This window comes from Callorhinus ursinus, unplaced genomic scaffold, assembly GCF_003265705.2.
Source record: "Callorhinus ursinus isolate GAN/ISIS: 27379988/994484 unplaced genomic scaffold, GSC_fseal_2.0 scaffold9, whole genome shotgun sequence".
NCBI lineage: Eukaryota > Metazoa > Chordata > Mammalia > Carnivora > Otariidae > Callorhinus > Callorhinus ursinus.
In genome coordinates this window covers 6337725-6361384 of record NW_027397071.1, presented here as the reverse complement: position 1 = coordinate 6361384, position 23660 = coordinate 6337725, and positions in this window count along the sequence as shown.

The following is a 23660-nucleotide window of genomic DNA, read 5'->3' as shown; positions in this document are numbered from 1 at the left end:
GAGATCATTACCTGAGCTGAAGGCAGACGCTTAACCAACTGAGCCACCCAGGTGCCCCCAGAATTGACTTTTTAGATTAAATAAGCAGTATGTGGAGTGGACAATGGTTAAAAGTGGGAGGAGTGGCAATAAGGCGACTCGTTGGGATGTCAAAAATAGTTGGGGCACAGAAAAGAGTTTCTGAGTGTTTGTGGTGGCAGTGGCAAAGACTATGACATATAGAAGTATAATCCATAGACTAATACAGAAAAGAAGTTGCTTTTGAGTCTTTGAAATACTGAGCCCAGTGGGGTCATTAATGGAAATTTGGAGACACACGTTGAAGGAACAATAGGAAAGGAAATGGGGAGCAGAGTGTGCTGATCCCCTTCACCCAGCCCAGTGAGTCAACAGGAGTTAAAAAAGGGAGCAGTGTTCATATAAGACCAAGTAGATTTTTCTGCAAAATAATGTCGGTTGCAAACACAGGCAAAACAAAAAACAGTAAAAGGTGTTGGAGGTGAGGGAAAGGGGGCAAGCGAAGGGAAACTGGGTGGAGATGGTGCTGAATGGGAAATGAGGATTTAGGAGGAGGAGGCAGAAATGGGGAGGGATGTGCCCCACACTAAGGAAGCATGAACCTCAAAGCTGAGATTATTAAAAGGATATGTTGGAACTGGGGAAGGGTTTCAGTGAATGTACTAGAATTGAGTTAACAGAGAAGTTTGCAACTAAGCTGATCTTAAGGTTCCAAATGGCTTCTTTGTGTCTACAAAATGTCTTCCTCAGGAGGTAGATGAGCTGACAGTTGACTCACAGTTTTGGCTGCCTTGTGTCCTACCCTTTGTTGAATCCCTTCATCAGAGTTATTATTTTTTATCTGTCAGTCTACTCCTTTCAACTCACTAAAAGCCTCTATAGGTGTTCTAACTTGTTCTACTTCTCCACAAATGAGGTCAGAAATAGAGGCAACTAAACACCTCAACAACTTGAGAAGTTAGAAAAGAAGTGGCCCCCAGAAAAATAGGTCAGTGGATAACAGACACCAAAAGGTAATAGATATTTGCTATAGAATCAGGTCATTTGTGAGAACCCATGTCAGGCCAACAGGAAAGAAATTTGGTAAGTCTGCTCACAGCTCCCCAGAACCTATTAATGATGCAGGACCCTTGACATCACAGAATCATCCAAAGATCGTGAACCCTGAATTCTGGTGCATACTATAGTGACACACAACATTAGAATGAAAGGGATAAGAAAATGATTTTCTGCATATTTTGATTAACAGGAATGAAACATATTTTATGTGTCAAGCACTTAGACTCTGGAGATACAAATATCTGTAAATAAGAAACTGTCCCCATTCTTAGTAGCTTCCTTAGCAAATGCATAGCCAGGGCAGAAAAAAATCAGCACAAATATATGCAAAGTTACCTATAAAATCATCCTAAAGAAGACTAGTGTCTGGAAAACATGGAATCCATAAAGATCAGGGCATACTAGCTTCACAGTGAAGCAAAACTCTTAGAAGCAGAAATGTTCTAAATGTAAGGAAAATTATCTACATAGAAAGCTGTTTTTTAAGTGACACAAGTGTCTTTTAATGTAAGGAAAATCATGCCTATCGTGTTGGAGACAGCTTTTTGGCATCTCGGTAGCTGAACCATAAAATACGTAGAGTTCTTTATATGCCGCAACAATGCAAATATTGCCATTTCCTGTACTAAGCACAGCAGGTGTTCTAGGGCCTATCCCAAAGAGCAGAGCCAGCTCTGCCCGGGAGTTCAAGTCTCCCAGGTCAGCCTTTAAATGCAGCCTAGTTCTGATGTCCGAGTGATAGTCGAGGGAGGGAAGAAAATGAAGGAAGGATGACCAGCCATTTTCCCCCTCAGTCCTGTCCTTCAGAAGTGGTCTCTTCCTCCCACCAAGGTCCCATTATGCTCGAGGACTTGGGAAGCATCAGACTGGAAGAAAACCTTGGGAAAACAAACAGCCAGTCTTCCTGTACCGTCTCCTCATGGGGGTGGGGGTGGGGGTCAGGCTCCATGGAATCCTGACCATCTGATGTTCTGTACTTTTTTCTCATTGTCACTGCTCTTCCTATGCCAAAGAGACTTTGTTCCTTCATTCTACCTCTACACTGAAAATCACGTAATGTTTGTTACCCGAATCCACAGGAAAATAAGGCTGGATATGCAGCATTCTCCCTAATGGCAAACTCTATGAGAACAAATTTTAGGAGATATGTGTAATCATCCCAGCACAGTGATGAGTGAATCTTTCAGTAATGGACCTGATACAAAGGCATTCATCTAGCTACAAATGCAGAAAATGCAGTAATTCTTTTTTTTTTAAGATTTATTTATTAATTTATTTGAGAGAACGAGAAAGAGAGAGAGAGAGAGTACACGAGAGGGGGGAGGGTCAGAGGGAGAAGCAGACTCCCTGCTGAGCAGGGAGCCTGATGCGGGACTCGATCCTGGGACTCCAGGATCATGACCTGAGCCGAAGGCAGTCGCTTAACCAACTGAGCCACCCAGGCGCCCCGAAAATGCAGTAATTCTTAAAATTTTCCCCGTGGAAGGAAAATAGAGGTTAACCAGTGATATATTAGTGTTTGCAAATGTACAATACGACAAGGATTAAAATCTATTAAGAGGGGTGGTTAAAGGTAAACTGGTAATCATGAGTAAAACTTGCTTATTGGATTATTAACATTTATTGAGAAGAAATTTTACAGTGAGAATATGAACTAGCCTCCCCAAAGCACTAATACAATTATATTCTTGTAAATATTTAAGAACAGCTCATCATGGTCATCATGAATATTCAACAAGAACAATCTGCCACCGAAGAAACCAAGATGGGGTGGAAAATGCTATGACCTGGCTTGCTGGTCGTCAGTTTTAGGATTATATCAATTTTTAAAATGGCATCTCCCTTTGTTCACATTTAAAAGAAGTCAGCAGCCAAATTCTACTTTAAAAAAAGAAAAAGAAAGAAGGAAAGAGGATCTTGGAATGCTTAGATATTCTCCCAGAGGGTGCATATGGGCTGCAACCTTGTTACACACAATCCAACAAACGTAGCTCTCCCCAGAGGGTAATGGTAGCTTAGAACTCTATGCAGAGATAACAGGACAGAAGCTTTCCTGAGAAAAGCATAAACATAGAGATTACTTGTACTTGAATGGAATCACAATACAATGGCAGTGAATTTCTATTACCTGGGCTGTCTGTAAACAGTACAATACTTCTTTAAAAAAATTTTTAAATTATATATTGTTTCCAAAGCTTCTGATTTTCTTCAAGCTTTCCCATGCCCTGTCTTTAGATTGCTTTCTTCCATACATTTTCTTGTCCATTTCACTGAACAGCATTGTTAACCAAGCGCTCCCGGAACGATAATACAGGTTAACCTGGATGGCCATCGCATATAGTGGTTATATGTCTGCTGTGTGTCAGAGGCAGAGAAACTAAGATTTTTTTTTTTTAAATGAAGCTTTCAGGGGCGCCTGGGTGGCTCAGATGGTTAAGCGTCTGCCTTCGGCTCAGGTGGTGATCCCAGGGTCATGGGATAGAGTCCCGCATCAGGCTCCCTGCTCCTTGGGAGCCTGCTTCTCCCTCTGCTTCTCTCTCTCTCTCTCTCCCTGTCTCTCATGAATGAATAAATAAAATCTTTAAAAAATAAAAATAAAAAATAAAATAAAATGAAGCTTTCATTCTGCAAACATTTTAAATTTACAAAGTATTTGCAGAGATACTACACAAAGTTCCCACACTCTTCACCCAGTTTCCACTATGGCTAATATTGTCCATGACCATGGTACATTTGTTGCATCTAAGAAACCAGTGTTGGCACATGACAATGAACTAAGCTCCAGACTTTATTTGGCTTTCCCATTTTTTCATTAGCGTCCTCTTTCAGATTCAGGATCCAGTCCAGGTTACCACATTGCATTTAGTTGTTAGGTGTCCTTAGCCTCCCCTGGTTGTCACAATTTCTCAGTCTTTCCTTGGCTTTCATAACCTGGACAGTTTGGAGGAGTACTGGCCAGGTATTTTGTAGAGTGTCCTTCAGTTTAGGTTTGTCTGATGTTTCTCCTATGATTAAACTAGGTTATGGGTTTTTGGAAAGAATCCAACAGAGGTCAAGTTCTTTCAGGATATCAGGACGAACCTAACATCCACACATCCCTGGAGGTGTTAACCTTCATCACTTGGTTAAGGTGGCATTTGCTGAGTTTCTCCCCCATAAAGATACTATTTTTCCCCTCTTTGTACTCTTGGTTTTTGTAAGCAAATCTTTAAAATTTAGCCCACACTCAAAGGTGATGGTGGTGGGGGGTGGTTTGCTTTTAAAATACCTTATATGCAAAAATCTGAATGTATAATAAAGATCCTGTTTTCATTCAAATTCAATTCAATAAACTTTTAGGATGCCATGAAGAGAAATATTGTGGATCTTTATACAGCAACAATTGTAATCCCTAGAAGTAGCTATGGATATTACCATTGTATGGAAAGACACAAACCTTAATCCTTGTAATGATTACAGATACTGAGAATGGTTATCTTTACCTTACCTGAGTTGTTGTTGGAATGACTGCTTATTTTTCTAGGCTCTTTTTTAACATCTGCTGAAATCCCTGGATGAGTTTTCTTCTGAGACTGAACATGCTACAATGCAAATTGCACACAAGCTAAAAATTCATCTTCATATAATTGTACTCTGGGGTCACACAACATTTAAATGCACATTGCCAAGAATGCTGTTTGTCTGCAGAGTCATAACTGCACAAATGAATTATTCTCTTTCAGTGGTCATGTATTTATAAATCTTCTCAAAAGCACCCAACTTACAAAATAGCTTGCTTCTTTACATGTAAAGGCATTTCAGTTTATTATTTTCATTAGAATCTCTGCTGTCATGCTACCTTTTTCAATGTTTTTATTTACAATTACTTTATTTTTTAAAAATTCTACCAGCTTTCCTTAACATTTGAGTAATATTTTAGTTGGCATAATTTACATAGCAGGCAACAAGATGAAAATGTGTTCTCCATTTAGAGAAATTATGTGACCATCTTGCAAACCTATAATTAAGGTCTTGAATTAGTTGTATTTTCTTAATTTGATGATTTATATCCATCTTGTCCTGATTAAACTGTGTCATCATAAAGATAGAGTTGCTGTAGTTAGAAATGCATATCACAAGATAATATTTTCTTCTAGGGCTTTATTTATTTATTTTTTCAATATTGATACCTTAAGACAATATGCTAGATGCCGTGGGGGAAATAATGCAAGGCGCTTACTTTCTAGTAGAGAAGCTCAAACGTATATGAAGTTTATTGTAATATAAGGTAGAAGCTATTAATTGACATAGGAGAGGTACAAATATAATGTATCAAAAATAGAAAGCGATGAGGAGCCACAGAAGGTAATTTTTAGCAGGTAAGGGACAAGACCAGAGATGTCCTTTAGAAAAATGAGTTCAGTAGCATTGTACTGGACGAATTATAGTGGTAGAAGAAAAGGGAAGGAGGATAGAGAGGGGACAGACTGGGGCAAAGCAATGAATAGGAAACTACTCATATTAAAGAGGTAATATGAACTAAGCTATTGGCTGTAGAAAGAAAGAAAAGATTGGAATCCAAAAAATACTGGAAAGGTGAAACTAATAGGTCATGGCTATGGATTGAATTTGGAGAATGAGGGATGGGAAAGATTCAAATAAAACTTTGATCCTTCAAGAAAGGAAATGTGGTTCCGGGAGTAAAAATGTAGAAGGAGCATTTTCTATTTGTATTTGTTTATATTTCTTTGCAACATTTTCTCACGATGTATTCGGCATGCAGGGAGAGCTAACCTACTACATTTGAAGATTTCCTTGTCGTTATGTTTCTCTTATGACTCACTCATTATAGCAACCTCTATTCCTTTCTGGAATAAGTTGCAATGTAAATAAATGAATATGCATTCATTATGCTTGATTATATAATTGTGCTTCCCTCTCAGCAAATGTCTCAAGGTAGTAATATGATGGCTTCTGTTCATCACTAAAATCTAGGGCTTTTTTAAAGGGATGTTTTTGAGCTATATTGTATTTGTTATATGTTTTATGACTCCTAACTTTCTTAGCAATACGTAGAAGCCTTCTTCAGAAAGGAGCTTTCTCATTTTAATTTGGAATCAAGTAAACTAATAACTACCCTATTTTTCCTTAAAATGTATTCCTTTAGAATCATATGCTTCTCATTTCTGTGTTAACACCTTATGAACTTTTCAGTAATGATCATAACCACACAAGCACCGCTAATACTTACTAAGCATTTATTATGTTCAAAGCATTGTTCTGACTGTCTTTTACATATAATCCTCAGAATAACCCTTTGGAGTAGGGACTGCTAGAATCCCATTTTACAGAGGAGATGCAGAGAAATGAAGTAACTTGTACAAGTTTATATGATGAGTAAGTGTGGGAACCAGAATTTGAACTCACAAAGTCTGGTTCCAGAGCTCATGTGCTTGGCAGCTCTGCCCTCGATCACTTCCTCTGAGTGTTGAGTCAAATTAGTTCAGCCTTGCACTTAGTGGGGTATATCTCTCTGCCATAGATCTCACATTTTTCTGAAATTGGGTCTATTTTCATAGGGAAAAGAAAAAAATCTGCAACACCCATTGGCATTCTCAGAAGGCTTAATTGTGTCTACAAAAACATAATTCCCTACACACCAAGACACTTGATTTGGTAATTTTAAAACATTTCACTTCCTGTGGATAGCTGTAGGAAAGAAGAGTTCTCTATTTGTATTTAAGCTGAAAGTAGTAAAAAGAGAAAGGGGAAATAAATGAAGTTGAGTTGATTTTCAGTCAATGAAGCACATAAAGACTTAGAAAAGGTAAGTCAGATGTGTGAGTGTTATAACTACAGTGAAGCAGGCTTCCAGTGGATGGGAGTCCTTAGTGTTGGAATGAGGATCTGGAGGGCCAGGAGAGGAGGCACTGTGGACACATCCGTCTTAGTAAAGATTTTTCAAGATGAAATGTTGACATCTGTCCTCATGGATGCCTAGAAGATAAATCTTTTTTTAATTCAAAAATATGGAAGTACTGAATTATTTCTGAAGATACTAGAGTCTGGAAGTACGTTTCATCAGGAACTCATTCACCAAATGCCTTTATGGAAAAATATCTTCATAGATCACATATGCTGAAAAGATTACCTAACATATATAAAAAATTCATCAAGTGAATAGGCCCTGAACCACGAGATCTTCATCCTTTATGCTTTTTGCTTCTTTTGTGCACTTGGCTAAGTTTGGACCAAGGTTAAAACACACACACACACACACACACACACACACACACGCAGTTATCTTCTCATCTTAGGCACTATTATGTAACCTAAGACAAGGTGATTTTCCCAGAGGAACGGTATAAAATTAAAATTTTTAATCCTGTTTTTAATTTTGACTTAAAATATCCTTTGCTATTTTTTAAAAAGATTTTATTTGAGAGAGAGAGAGCGCACGCTTTTGCACGAGTGAGGGAGGGGCAGAGGGAGAAGCAGGCTCCCCACTGAGCAGGAAGCCCAATGCAGGGCTCCATCCCAGAACCCTGGGACCATGACCTGAGCCAAAGGCAGACACTTAACCGATTGAGCTACCCAGGCACCCTAAATATCCTTCCCTATTATGTGGGATATGTCTGATACTTTAGCCTCCTAGGTTCCTAAAAGCTAAAAACAACTTTAAATGCAAATTATATTTTATTGAAAACAATCACACACACACACACACACACACAGTTGAACAGGATCTCCCTGCCTTTTAAATCTTAAACAGGAGAGAGTAAAAAAAAAAAAAAAAAGTACTGCTTTTACTATTTCTAATCTAGGATCAGTCCTACCTAGAAACATCTAATATTTTGGAGTTTTGTGCAAAGGTCACATTATTTTGAAAGGTAGGAGATTCTCCAACTAAAGCTGCTAAAGGATTTTACCCCAAGATAAATTTTCTCCAGGTCTTCAGTTTTCTGCAATTCTCAAGGTCGGGGGTGGGGGTGGGGGTGGGGGTGGGTGCGGTTGGAGGACTGGCAGTATGGAGGCACATAGATTTTGGAAATTGCTTCAAAACTGGTGGAATCCAGGAGAATTGAATTAAATAACCAGTGAAGTCCCTCTCAGAATCTTGCCTTAGGTCATTTGGTGGATCTCAAAAACTAGTCCCTACATCACTAGGAACTTGTTAAAAATTAAGATTCTCAGCCTGCCCCAGATCTTCTGAATCAGTAAATCTAGGAGTAGAGCCAACAATTTTACCTCTATCAACCCATTCAGGTGACTTTGGCTAGTGCTAAAGTTCTGGAACCACCAGACCAAAATCACCTAGACCAGAAGTACCTGGGATGCTTGTTTAAAATTGCAGGCTAAAGGGCCCCACCCACGCCCAAATCTCTAAAGGTAAAACCCAGGAACACAGGAGTTTAGTAAGTTTTCTAGGTGATTCTTAATGCACACTAACAAGTGGATCATTGACCCAGTAGATAGGTCAATTGACTTGTGATGGGAAGGAAGCAGTCTCAGCTTTCTCTGGTGAGAAGAGGGTTGGTGTTCGAGTCATACTGACTTGGGCTTGAATTCCAGGTATGTCATATTGCTTATGTGATATTCAAGCAGTTATGCAGATTTTCTCAGCCTCAGTTTCCTTATCTATGAAATGGGCACAAAAATACCTAGCTTACTCCACTTTGAGAGGATCAAACAGGGTGGGGTATGTATTCTGCAGAGTGACTCCTACATTTTAATAGACATTAATCTCTATACTCTTATCTTTGAAAGATGTTCTAGCCCATTGCTATCATGGTGCCCAGCACTTTGCTCAGTAATATTTGCCAAATACAGAGAGGTCCAATGCAACAATTTTGGATTTGAGCCCTAGCTCCACTGCTTATTAGCTATGAGACCATGAGTGAGTTATTTGACCTTTCTGTGCTTCAGTTTCAGTATCTTTAAAATGGGAGTAAAAATAACACTCCTAGGCTTATAGTGAGGATTAGCTGAGTTAATAGATATAAAGCACTTATAGTTTTTTTTTTAAAGAGTTTTTATTTATTTGAGAGAGACAGAGTGAGAGCGTGAGCAGGGGGGAGGGTCAGAGGGAGAGGGAGAAGCAGTCTCCCCACTGAGCAGGGAGCCCGATGCAGAGTTGGGAACATGGCCTGAGCCGAAGGCAGATGCTTAGCCAAATGAGCCACCCAGGCGCCCCCATGTAAAGCATTTAAAAACAGTGTCTGGAACACTATAATGTTCAAATGTTATTGAAAGAAAAATTCCTCAGACATATGGTTCTAAACTTCAGAAGGATTTGACTCTCAAGAAATAATGTCAATAAATATATTACATGCATAATTATTATAATATATTAATATAATAAATATATCAATGTTTCCACAAACAAATATAATGTTATAGGCTCTATGTGAAGTCTTGGGGACATACAGTTCCTGTTCTCATGGAGCATACAGTCTAGAGAGAGAGGAGACAGTAATCACGTAGTCAGGCCAAAGTCAGGCCAGAATGAGAAACACGTGTGCAGGAAAGAACAGGTTGAGCAGCTAGAGCTCAGAGAGCCTGGGGAGGGAGATGGAGCAAGGTACGCTATCAGGTGGGAGAGAGGAGGAGGCCAGACCAAGCAGGACCATTGCACGTTTGAGTGTATTTCCAGGAACAATGGAAAGCCTTTGAAGAGTTTAAGCCAGAGGGTGACATGTTCAGATTTGTAGTTCAAAAAAGGTGTCTCTGGTGGCATCATGTAGACAAGACTGGAAAAGGCCCATGTGGGTGTGCAGGGAAGACCAATGAGGAGGTTTTCACAATAGTCGAGGCAGGGGTAGCTGATAGAGGGGAGGTGGTGGAAATGGAGCTACTTAGAATTCAAGAGGTGTGCTGGAGAGGAAGTGGCTGGGATTCAGGGATGAACTGGAAAGGATTGGGAAAGGACTGGATTGGAGGAAGAAGGCAGAGTGTGGCACAGGGCATGGTTAGTTTGTCACTGAGACATGTCCACATAGAGGTCCTGAGCAGCTGAACATACTGCTCTGGGGCTCAGTGTAGAGCTCTGGGCCAGAGAAACAAATCAGGGAGCCTAGGCTCATGGGTAGAAGCTATAGAATGGAGAGTGAAAGGGATTGTCTGGGAGAGAGTGTGGAGCCCAGCTTCCAAATGACCAGGAGGAGAAAGATGAACCAAAAAAGAAGCTCATGTGGCAGGATAGTCTAGAAATATTAATGTGTGTTTTCTCTCTTGTTTTCCCCTTTCAAGTGGATAGCCTGGTTTTATGATTTCTGGCTTCAGGGATCTTGGCAGGGCCTAAAGTAAAAGGGTCTTGAAGTTAAAGCCTCTAGCAGTTTTTGATAAATGTCCAGAAGGCAAAGAGAAGCTAAGAGGCAAAGAGACAGAGGCCTGAGGGTCTCAAATTATAAAGACCTCCACACACAGCTCAAGCTCCCAACCTTAGCAAAGATCCCAGGGCCTTTCAGAGACCTCAGACATCACAGAACCACTGAGCCTGAAGGCCCCTGGAGGATGTGGGCAGGCATATTTTGGAGATATACGAATCAGTGGGCCGATGAACAGAAGGTGCCCCTCAGTGCCTGGTGGCAGCTCTAGGATGGAAAGCTCCAAAAATGACTGAGGTTAAAGTTCTCACCAAGCTGGCGGGACAGTAGAAAAAAGTCTGAAATTTGGTTTAATAAATAGAGTACAATATGTTGTTTCTGGACAGTTCCATAATACAGTATACTGAATTTTGAGACCCAAGGAAAAATGGGACTTCAGCTTTAATGGAGGTGAATTCAACCATACTTTCAAAAGCTACTTCTTTGATTTCCTCATTTTCAATTAAGATAACAGAATTGCCACGTTTTATTTTTTTATTTTTTTAATTATTTTTTTAAGATTTTATTTATTTATTTGACAGAGAGAGACAGGGAGAGCAGGAACACAAGCAGGGGGAGTGGGAGAGGGAGAAGCAGGCCTCCCGCTGAGCGGGGAGCCCAATGTGGGACCCGATCCCAGGACCCTGGGATCATGACCTGAGCCGAAGGCAGACGCTTAACGACTGAGCCACCCAGGCGCCCGAATTGCCACGTTTTAAAATTTCTTTTGACAAGTGATCATCTTTAATAATTTTTAAATTGAAGTAAAATAATCACTTCCTTGTTGGTATAAATATATTTAAACAACATATTGACACATCTACTTTTCAATTTTTCAGTATTTTTCCAACTTAGTGTTCAGGGAACAAATTAGCTATTAGGAAATAACATCAAAACATGTATAAAGAGACATACATTTTTTCTTTCCTCTTGGGCTTCAATCTGAATCAGCACAGCACTGGTGTTCATTTAAAATTTTGATATTTTTAGTGTGGATTTTTGCATGGACTGAATTTTTAGACCTATTCATTAAAAGATCCTGTTTACAGAGTTATTTAGCACCCCACTCCTCCGTTAAATTTTGTGCCTCAGTGAATGAGTCCAAATGTCTCATTCGTTTCCCTCTACTTCAGGGGCTATTTCTTGAACACCTGACCGTGGGTTAAAAACCATTACCAGTTTATGGCAAAAGAAGCCAGACTTGAAAGAGGAAATCCAAGAGCAGGTAATGTCCTCAAAGGAAGAATTTCCAAAGGGGAGAGAATCACAGAGTGTCAAATGTTATGAAGTCAAATGAGGCTGAGACTGAAATGTTGATTGACCTCAGGATCATGGGTCACATAGTGTGAAAAGCCTCAGTGGGTTGATGGAGGTGGAATGGGCTGAAATGGATGGAGGAGTGAGTAGCAAACAGGGAGGTTGAAACTTGGACTATGGGCGGCTCTTCCAAGAAGTGTGACTCTGAAGGAGAAGGAGGGCGAAATAGCTAGAGGGAGAATAGCGTCAAGGGACAGGGCAGTGGTTGTCTTTTGATATGACTCAGTTTCGAGAGAGAAGTTTAATGTACAAGAGGGAAACTAGGGTCATTGGTAATGTAAGGTCCCTAGAAGGCAGAACAGAGATGGGATCCTAATTGGAGATGAAAGGGTTGGCATTAAACAGGAGGTGAAGTGTGCCCTGAGTTGCAGCCTGAGGGAAGGAGAGGGTGAGCACAGATGGAGGTGGGGGTTTTATATTTGATAGTAGGGAATTGAGGGAGATCCTTCTGAAGCCTTCAGTTTTCCCCACTGAGTGGAAGACAAAGCCGGAAGAGGAACAGGCAGCAGTGGGACACTGGATGGTTGTGGGGAGAGCTTCAGAGCTGTAGTTAGGGACCTGTGGTTGGTAGGCAGCACTCACCAAGGCTCCTCTACATCTGGGTGAATAAACAGTGGTACCTCCAGTCTATGGGATTCCATACCATTTACAGGGAAAAAATGGAGAGGAAGATGGAACCATCTCTAGGATATATCATTAAGTGAAAAAAAATCAAGATATAGTACATCTAGCATAATACCTTTTGTGTGAGAAAGGGAAGTAAGAGTATACAGTTATATTAGCTTGTATTTACATAAAGAAACTTGGGAAGAATGTATAAGCAACCAATAAACAGTACTGGTGAAAGCAGGAGACAAGCAAGGTGAATGGGGACAGAGATGGGAGAGGGACGCTCAATGTATTCCTTTTATAATTATTTTTACTTTTTGATTTTGAGTCATGTGAATGTATTGCTTATTAAAAACAAAAATTTAAAATTTGAAAGGTGAAGTTCCTACACAAATAGGTATGCACAAAGAACTCAATCTTGTTTCCAAGCCAAGTCTAAGCTGTCAGGCACCCTGATGATGTTTTAAAGTGGCTGCCCCATCAATAAAATGATTGCATTTCTACATCTTTCTTAGAAGGATGTTATTAGGAACATCAGGGTCCTAAGAATAGAGCATTGTTATTACTCTCAGCCTCGAAGCTGATATGTTCTTTCTCTCCCTACTGGGAGTAGGTCTCCCAACAATCTGCCTTTGCTCTTTTACTCCTCTCCCTCTCAGTCAGCAATGTCTTTCACTCCCTCCAGCTTAGACTGGTCTCTAATTTACATCTCCCTCCCAGATTCTAGACCTGAAATCCCAATGGCCAGATCAACATGGTGTATCACTCAGGATTTCAACAGGAAACAGATGGCACATCAAAACTGGGACAATTCCAGAAGGGTTTATTTACAGAGAGACTGTTTACAATGGTTTGGGGATAGGAGAACCCACAAGGGGCTATTGGGAGCCTGGCTTTCACCAGCCCTAAGTCCAAAGGGATAAGGACAGGGAATGGTTACCAGAACCAAAAGGAGAGAGCATTGTGGAGAACAGGCTGCCTGGAGAGAACCTTCTACCGAGGGACTCCACCAGCCTGAGGTGGCCTCCTGGGAAAGAAACCAGAGAAGAAAATACCTAGACTTTACCATTTTCCCTCCTTCTGCTTGGCTGCCCATTGGCCAAACACAAACAGAAGGCAGGGGGCATAGGAGGCTATAGATGCAGTCTCTCAGATGAATACCCTGAGAGCTTAGAGCCTAGAGCAGAGTGCGGGACAATGAACAGCAGGTCTAAGGGGGCAAACCAAATATAGGTGGCAAGCATGGCTCCACTGATGGATGTCCTGCTGGCACTTCAATCTCAGCATTTCCCAAACCAACCGCATGGTCTTTCCTCCATGAACCTGACCTTTCTCCTGGATTCCTTAGTTACCTTGGTTTGTGGTGCCTTTATGCTTCACTGTCCTCCCTGACTCCTCCCTCCTGCCCTGCATGTGCATACATGCACGTATACAAGTCTTTCTCTTCCACTGGGTAGTGAACTTCTGGAGGCAGGGTCCTTGAGCTTGGACTCGGCGAATGTCTCATGAGTAATAATAGCTAACATTTTGGGGGCACCTGCCATATCAGGCATAACACTGACCCCTTCGTTTGGATTGTCCCTTTTAATCTTGCAACACTTCCATGAAGTAGGTCCTAATATTATCCCCATTTTACAGATTAATAAACTGAGGCTGAGAGAAGTAACCCAAGATCATATTTCTTTTTTTAATTGAAGTATAATTAAAATACAAGGTTATATTAATTTCACATGTACAACATCGATTTGACAATTTTATACATTACCCCATGCTCACCACAATAATTGTACTCACCATCTGTCCCCATACAATGTTATTACAATATTAGGGACTATATTCCCTGTGCTGCACTTTTCATCCCCGTGACTTATTTATTTTATAACTGGAAGTTTGTACCTCATAATCCCCTATTTCACCCATTGCCCCACCCATCTCCTTTCTGGCAACCACCAGTTTGTCCTTTGTATATAAGATTCTGCTTGTTTTTTTAGATTCCACATGTAAGTGAGATCAGGTGGGATTTGTTCTTCTCGGTCTGTCTGATTTCATGTAGCACAGTACCCTCTAGGTGTATCTGTGTTGTTGCAAATGGTAAGGTCTCATTCTTTTTTATGGCTGAGTAATATTCCAGTGTATATATACTACTACTTTATCCATTCATCTGTTGGACACAGGTTCCATACCAAGATCACATTCTTAAAAGAGAACATCTGGCATGGGAGCCTGCCCACCAGCACTATGACCCTCCTTCTGCCTCCCCTGTTCAAGGTTGACAGGACCACCCACAAGGATAGCACAGCTCTGCTGTTGATTAAAAAAAAAAAAAATCCAGTGTTGGTCAAACAATATAATTCAGAGAAAGAAAGGGTTGACACTAGGGTTTGAACTTGCTACTGAATTGCAAACGGCAGGGGAGAAAAGGAGGGTATGCCAGACAAGGAGGCCAGTGAATAGCTGGGAGGGATTGTAGTTTGTTTGTGGGCTTGTGTAGAGAAGACCTCGACCAGATCAGAGAATATTTGGAAGGTAGGATAGGGTTGAGGAGGATGGAGGAAGCCTAGATTATGGAGGGCTTTGAAGTCCATGGGCTTGCTGACCCTCCCTGCAGAAGAAAGGGAAAGTGGAGTTTCAGGAAGATGAGCCTGTCCCTTGGAGAGTATGTAGGACAGACTAGAAGCAGAGGATGATGTGGTGCTGGAGGAACCAGCCAGAGAGCTGTTTTAATGGTCCACCAAGGAATCCGTGGACCAGAGTGAGGCAGTGGAAATGAGGAATGAGCAAAGGATACAAGAAATATGTCAAAACAGAAATGGTCCACGGCACTTGCCCACTGATTGCTGTGCAGATGGAAGGGGCTTGGCCTTCAGTTAAAAGGACTTCAGTTTCTGGCCTTTGCCAGTGGTCTTGCCATTGAGCAGCTGGGGTAGGATGGCAGAGAAGGGAGAAAATAAGCTCAATTTTAGACGTCTTGAATTTGATGTGAGGGCCTAATTGACCTGTCAGTCCCTCCCAATTTTGCCAATTTAGAGATCTAGACTTAGAGAACTGAAAGGGGCCAGAGCTGTGGGGCAGATATCATTCTTTCATTTTTATTGTTACGATTTTCCAGGTCTTTACCTTCTGAAAAACTTTTGTTTCTTAACTTTGTGCCATTTTGGTTTTGCTCTCTATTAATTTTCCGTACAGATCTAGCCCCTGAACACATCTAGCCCTGCTACGATGTGTGTGCTGGGGTGGGAAGCAGGGTATAGCTTTGGGTATCCTAACACACCAGGGTACTGAAGCCCTGTGATTCAGGACCAGCATACTGCGGCTCTAATTGATAGTATTTTCTACTTCACAGTAGCTGAGCTAAATTGCACAGACTTAGAGGAGTAAATGAAACAAGTGTTTTATGGAACAACAGGCAAACCATTTAAATCTATAACTACTATGCTTATGTTTCCTGCTTCCTTGTCTACAATGGAATGTAAGTGGTATCTATGAGCCACAGAGTCATTTCCTTTTATGTTTGCAAATAACACCACAGATATTATATCCTTGCTCTAGCTCCTAGGAGACTTAAAAGGCTGAGTTGGCAAAATAGGAAAGCTTAATCATTTATAAGGATGTAAACAACCAGATTTCCCCCACTACCACTAGTCCCAAAATGCTAGAATATGGAAGGAATTCATAGAAACCAGAAATACTGATTTTTTTTTTTCTGGCCACAGAAACAAAGATCGAAAAATTACACAGTTGGGCTTTTTTTTTCTTTTACTAGAAAGAACAGATACTTCTCTGAATTGCCTATAAAGTTTTGCCACTCCTAAGGTTATGTAAATGATCCCAATGTTTAATCTTTTTAAAATTGGAATTATGGATAAAAGTGCTCCTTGCGTTTGACCTTGAAAACCTTGCAAAGTATTTATAGTTTATTTTAAAACTTAAACTAAGAACGAAGACCAAAGGGACAGGCAGACATCTGCAGGCACTCAGGTTTAGAACCGAACAACAGCATAAATGAAGGACTGTAAAAATGGCAGGAAAAGTTTTCACTAATGGCTCATAAAAACAGGTAAAGAGGAAGGAGCTGCAGGTCTGACAAATCTGTCCTACAAATTGGCCTTTATTCTTCTAAAATACAGTACTCTACCACAGTTATAAATTACCTTGCCTTGAGACTCCACTGATTTGGTCATGCTTTAAAGCAGCAACACTGCTCCGATGGAAAGGGCTCATTGTCCTGGTGTCCAAGCACTAGCACCCTCTTTCACTCTCAAAAGCATGTGGATTTGGGCAAGACATGGTCACGTGTACGTGTCAGGGCTTGTGTAAGATCCAGAGCTCTTTATCAAATTTAATTTGTTCAAAAATTACTTGCTTTTATACTGTTTACTTCCTCTGTGCCAGGACTGATTGTGTTAGAGAAATGAAGATGTTGTCCTTATGTATAGGTGGTCTCAAGGTGCTTGCATGATACAATGTGAAAAGTGCCCTGTACTGATAGTGAACATTCAACAAACACATTTTTTTTGTTCTTTTCTGAGTAAGAATGATATATTTGTCAACCAAACATATTGTTGGGTTAGCCAGAACGATATAATGGTGACCGTGGGCATTTTGTTCTCTTGCTTTCTTTTTTTTTTTAATTTTATTTTTAATTTTTTAAAAAGATTTTATTAAAATTGGGGGAGGGGCAGGGGGAGAAAAATCTCAAGCAGACTCCCCGCTGAGTGTGGGGCCCATCGTCTCGGGGCCCATCTCAAGACTGTGAAATTACAACCTGAGCCAAAATCAAGAGTTGGATACTTAACCAATTGAGCCACCCAGGCGTCCCTGTTTTCTTGCTTTCACAGTGAATGGTTCTGGTATTTCCCTCTTACATAGAGTAACTTCAGCAGGGGTTTTGAGATTTAGGATTTTTCCATTTGCTCAGGGAAGGGAAAAACCTTGAGTGAGTTTGTTGTCCGAGTGCCTGGATTCAAATTCCGGCTCCATGAAAGTCATGGCTGAGTCGGCTTAGGCTCCTTTCTTCTTTCGCTTTATTCCTCAGTGTGTATCTATAAAAATGAAGCTAATTAGTGTCTACTTCATAGCGTTGTCAAGATTAAAAGAGCTAATGCATGTAAGGACTGAGAATAGTGTTGATGTCATGAACACGCCTTACGCTTTAGCTTTTCTTTATATTATTTAAGTTCTTAGTTTATTAATCCTCTGATGAAAAATCTGCATAGTCACCACAGATAAAGTCACTTCAGAATCTTTACTCCTTTTGTTGTCCAATCTCTAGCTCGCTTTTTTTTTTTTTTTTTTTTTGCCAGCCAACATTGGCTTTTGCAGTCCCCCTGAGTTTTTTCATTCCGTTCTTGCATTCCTTTTGCTATTTTCTTGATCTCTTTTTCTTCTCATGTAGGCCATGTCTTGCAAGTCTATGTTTGGGTTCATTTTTCTTTGCATAATGCAAGGAATCCTAAATCATGCCAAAGCCTTGCCACCGCCAAAATTGGTTCTGAATCCAAATACAAAGATGACATCTGGTGTGGTCTTGTCCATTTCTGGCTACTTTTTCCTGAATTTCTGTCTTAGGTACTGTTGCCTTTCCAGGGTAAAGAACATCAATGACCATCTGTTTCTGCTGAAGTAGTCGGTTGGTCATGAACCTCCTGGTCCAGATAGTCACTGTGTGGTTCATGATGGTGGCCAAGTTTCAAGCAGCCAAGGAGGAAGAGAGCTTAGCTGTTATTTAAACACACACCCCTACCCCCACACAGAGGTTCAGCTCAGTATCCTTCACTTGCAGTGGGGAGGAAAAAGTTAAGAATCACTGCTTTAAAGGTTAAAGCTTTCCTTCCATGGTGTGAACAGAGCATTGGTACGTTATCTGTTTAGGCTGGACTAGGGGATGAAGATTCCCCTGACACAGAAAGGAGAAGGTGTTAGATATTACTTAGCATTTTGCTCCGATTTATGAAAATGAGGGATCTAGTGTCACAGATGCTAAATTCTATCCAGTGAGAGCTGGCTTGAAATCTTTACTGCAAAGATCACAAAGAAGCAGAATATTTCCCCAATTGAAGAAGGGTTACCTTCTGGGGTTTTTAATGCTGACAAGTCTGCTTTGTTTTAAAAGCAGATTCATTTCAGAATGTTTACATATTTTCACTTATTTAATGCTACTTCTAATATTTTCTCTACAAGTCCCCAGGATGGTAGCACCCACAATTATCCAGAAATCACTTCTGTATAAAATTGGCTTTTTGCTTATACCTTTATTTCTTAAAACAAATTTTTTTTTTTTTTTTTTTAGTACCCACTGAAAGGAAACTCAAGCACCTTGAAAGATAGGCTGATTCCAAGCCTGTGGCAGGAAATTAAGAGTAGTCTGGGATATCTTGCTGTGCTGGAAAGCAAGGAAGCTATCAAGAACTAATGGGTCAGGTCAGAAAGACACAGGAACCACCCAGGGCAAGAAACTGGTAAAGGAATGAAAAAGAAAAAAGAAATGGAGCAGATATGGCAAAATCTCGACAATTGTTCAATCTGGGTTACACACGTGTGGGGTTCATTTAGACCTTCTTTAATGCAAAGCAACTCCTATGCATTCTCCAGAAAACTAGACAACACGAATAAAATAAAAAGCACTGATAATTCTATCACTCGGAGATAATTACTGAGCTACTATTAATAACTTGTTGTAATGCTTTCTTGACATTCTCCAGTGCATATGTAAATTTTTAAAAACAAATTTCTTCTCCTTCAACTTCTATCTTCCATGGCCCAAAAGCACCACTTGGATTATATCATTACACTGTTTTCTAATCTGAAAGGGCTTTCCATGCTTATCGAACATAGTTTGGGCTCCTTGACATTCAAGGTTTTCCAACATTCTTTCCAGAATTCTGTCTACTACCTTGTCTCCATAGACCCCTATGCTCCAGCTACACTGGATAGCCTACATTTCAGCTCAGATTGGATTCTGTATAGATGTCCTTATTTATAATCTGAATGAACACTCAAGACCTTTACGATAATATATTTTGGGATTTCATGGTTTAGTACTCTTGATACAACTAGCAACTTGTCCCAGCACAGAACTTAATTTTTGTGAAAAGGCCAAGATGTTACATAAGCATTTTGCCGAGATCCAGGAAAAGAATCAAGAGCATGCAGTTCAGCCTGTAAGGGATGATTGGAAACTAAAAAAAAAGGTGGGAGAATCTGCCTCCACAGGTCATAATGTTTCTGTGATATTTGTTTCTGCTCTGTGGTGATGGAAGGAGTGATAGCAGGCCTCTTGTTTAGCTGAGCACAGGGAGCATGAGGTTCCCCAAAGGTCCCAGCATCACATTCTTCTAGAATTAGAAATTTTGGTCCCTTGAATAAGCTTGTCCTTTTTTTCAACAACACTGCATTCACCGTGCTCTACCTCTGCAGCTACGAAAGATAATTTTGGTAATCTAAAGTGTAACTCCATTGTTTCTAAACATCAGTTCTGTATGTCAATTATTTTGTGTAGATTTTTTTAATAACTGGAAAGATTCTTACTCATGATAGATGAATATTATCCTCTTGCTTATTTTTACCAAATCTTCTAAAAAGTAGCCTTTCCCCCCGCGCCGGCTCATACCATTATGGGTGGTCAAGACTAGGATCCAAATGAAAATCTATTCCTAAATTTCTTCCTTCCATTTTCTATCCCACATGCTTCCTAATACTTTGTATCAAAATATATGACCCTCTGCAAAGATGATTTGAAAAAGAGAATATTTGTCCCTCCATATGAGTTGTAGGATGGAGAGAAAGAGGGCTTTTTGTTATGCTCGTGTTCCCCAAACCTAAGAAAGCCCATCATGGTAAAATTCCCTTGTATTGTAGAGCCTTAGTCGGTAAAAGGGAATGGAAAATTGTTTTCATATATTTAATTGTTCAGTTACTTAAACTGAAATACGCATTTTGGATCAATCCTTATGTTGTTGAAAATGGCTCAAATTCATTTCCCATTACTAGGCAGTGGGTGATTTTTAACTCCTCCACATCTTAAATGTTATGAGCCTATGAATCTTTCTCTCTGATAACTATGGCTTTTTGGTGTCTTATCGTCACTACTCAGAACCGTTCTCAATGTAATGCATCATTGCTGTAGTGATTATTAAGGGAATGGATAAAATCTTTCAGACTTGGGATGTCCCAACTGAATTGGTTGTTTTTTGTTGTTGCTGTTTGTTTTTTTTTTTTTTTTTTAAAGAATACTCAGAACCCATTGTCTTGTGCTTTATTCTCTCTCTTAATTGTGGCAAACATATAGAACTAGTTGACAAGGCCAAAAGATTATGTTTTCAGGCACCTGGGCGGCTCATTTGGTTAAATGTTTGCCTTTGGCTCAGGTCGTGATCCCAGGGTCCTGGGATGGAGTCCGGCATTGGGCTCCCTGCTCAGCAGGGAGTCGGCTTCTCCCTCTGCCCCTCCCCCCTCGCTCTTCCCCCACTTGTGCATGCGTGCTCATGCGCGCTATCTCGCAAAAATAAAATCTTTAAAAAATAGATTGAGTTTTCCTTTGTTTCTTAGATATTAAAATAACCAAATCAGATATATATGTATTTATCCAGTTTTCTCGTTTACTCAAGTAAATTTTATGTGAGTTTTATACAAAAGGACTTAAGCCAAAAGTTAACTTAAAACCTTCATTTTTTTTCGAGTCTGAGATATAATTCACATATAACATCGTATTAGTTTAAAGTGTACAATATATTCATTTGACATAAGTATAAAACGTGACATGATTACCACAGTAAGTTAATGTTCATTAACTCACATAGTTACAAATTTCTTGTGATGAGAACTTTTAAGATCTATTCTTGGCAACTTTCTAATTCACAGTACAGTACTGTTAATTATCACCATGCTCTACATTACATTGCCAGAACTTATTTATAACTGGAAGTTTGTCTCTTTGACCACCTCCACTCATTTCCCCCTCTCCCGCCCCCGCTTCTGGCAACCACCAATCTCTTCTGTTTCTAGGAGTTTGTTTTTTTTTAGGTTCCACATATAAGTGAGATCATATAGTATTTGTCTTTCTGTCTGAGAAATTCTCAAGAATTCAGTTTGACACTAATATATTCAAAACTGAATTCTTGAGAATTTCTCAAGTTTTACCACCTGTTTACCTTGGCTGTTGCTCTATCAATATTCTGTAAAACCATGTTAAAATTCACTTTAAAATAACTTCCTTTTGGTACACATATAACCTCCTAGGTCAAGATAAACATGGGCTAGAATACTTTCTGTAGAACAAACACCCCAAGTCTAGAAAATTAGCTGAACCCTAAGTCTCTCCAAAAACTAATGTTGATGAAATTTCTGCCAATAGGTTTTGTTCTAGTAATTTCTTTTTTTAAAACATCAGCTTTTAGTTAAAATACAATTCAACAGGGGCACCTGGGTGGCTCAGTCATTGGGCATCTGCCTTCGGCTCAGGTTGTGATCCCAGGGTCTTGGGATCGAGCCCCACATTGGGGGGGGGTCCCTGCTCAGCGGGGAGCCTGCTTCTCCCTCTCCCACTCTCCTTGCTTGTGTTCCTTCTCTTGCTGTCAAATAAGTAAAAAAAAAAAAAATACAATTCAACAGAAAGCAAAACTATTTTTTATCTAAAATCATTAGAAGTACAAAACTGGCACCTATACAGAACTGTTGGAACTGTCCGAGTGACTCCTAACCCCTCCATCTTTAGCTTCGGATAAGTAACATGTTAGTGTTTTATATATATATAGGGTATATATACAAACGTGTGTGTTTTCACAAAATGTTGACTCACCCATCAGATCCTCTAAAGATAGTAAGCGTTAGGTAAGGTTTCATTTCTTATCAGCATAGGCTACCTTTAAGAACCAGAAAATTCCCTAGGCCAAGTATCTCATGCCCCAAGTAGTTTGGTTTTTAAAAGATTAACCTGAGCTGAAAATACTGAACTGGTGCTCAGATGAGATTCCAGACTGGGAGACTGGATTGGGGAGTTTTATTTATCCAGCATACTCTGTGTAAGACATGGGCTAGGCCATGTGGGCCATGCAGAAGAGCAGGTCTTGATTATTTTTCTTTCTTCTCTTCCTCCTTCCCCTTCCCCTCCCCACAGTCCTTTTTGCTCCTCTTCCTACTTTTATTTGAACATAGTATTTTTATTTTTGTCTTTTTTTAAGTAATACATGTACAGCCAATCCTCGAATAACTCAAACCCTTGTGCAGTCAAAAATCTGTATATAACTTTTGACTCCCCCCACACTTAACTAATAGCCTACTCTTGACTGGAAGCCTTGACCAATAACAGCTGTTTAACACATTCCATATATTGTGTGTGTTATATATTGTATTCTTACAATAAAGTAAGCTAGAGAAAAAACGTTAAGAAAATAATACCCAAAGAATACAAAACTACTAATTCAGAGGGATACATGCACCCCAATGTTTATAGCAACATTATTTACAATAGCCAAATATGGAAACAGCCCATGTGTCCATTGACTGATGAATGGATAAAGAAGATATGGTGTGTATATATATATATACAATGGAATATTACTCAGCCATAGAAAAAAGTGAAATCTTGCCATTTGCAATGACCTGGATGGAGCTAGAGTGTATTATGCTAAGCAAAATAAGGCAGTCAGAGGAAGACAAATACCATATGATTCCACTCCTATGTGGAATTTAAGAAACAATTTAAGAAACAAATTATAATAGGGGAAAAAAAGAGAGAGGCAAACCAAGAAGTAGACTCTAAACTGTAGAGAACAAACTGATGGTTACCAGAGGGGAGGGGGCAGAGGGATGGGTGAAATGGGTGAGGGGGATTAAGGGGTGCACTTGTTATGATGTGCACTTGTTATGATGACCACCGGGTGTTGTATGGAAGTTGAATCACTATATTGCACACCTGAAACTAATATTACACTGTGTTAACTAACTGGAATTAAAAACTTGAAGAATTTCATAAGAGAAAATACATTTATAGTGTATACTGTATTTATCCCAAAAAGTCTGCATATAAATGGATCTGCACAGTTCAAACCGGTTTTGTTTGAGGATCAATTGTACTTGGTAAACGTAATTCATGGTGCAAAAAGAGTATTTAGCAAAAATCATTTTTCCCTTTCAGTCTCCTAGTCACACTGCCCAGGGACAACCACAGCCATTAATTTCTCCCAGATGCTCCAGAGGACACAGGCATATACATGTGTATGCAAATATCCACCATACCTCCTTTTTAAATTCAAATAGGAGCAAACACTTCTGTACTTTAAAATATTTATCTGGGCGCCTGGGTGGCTCAGTTGG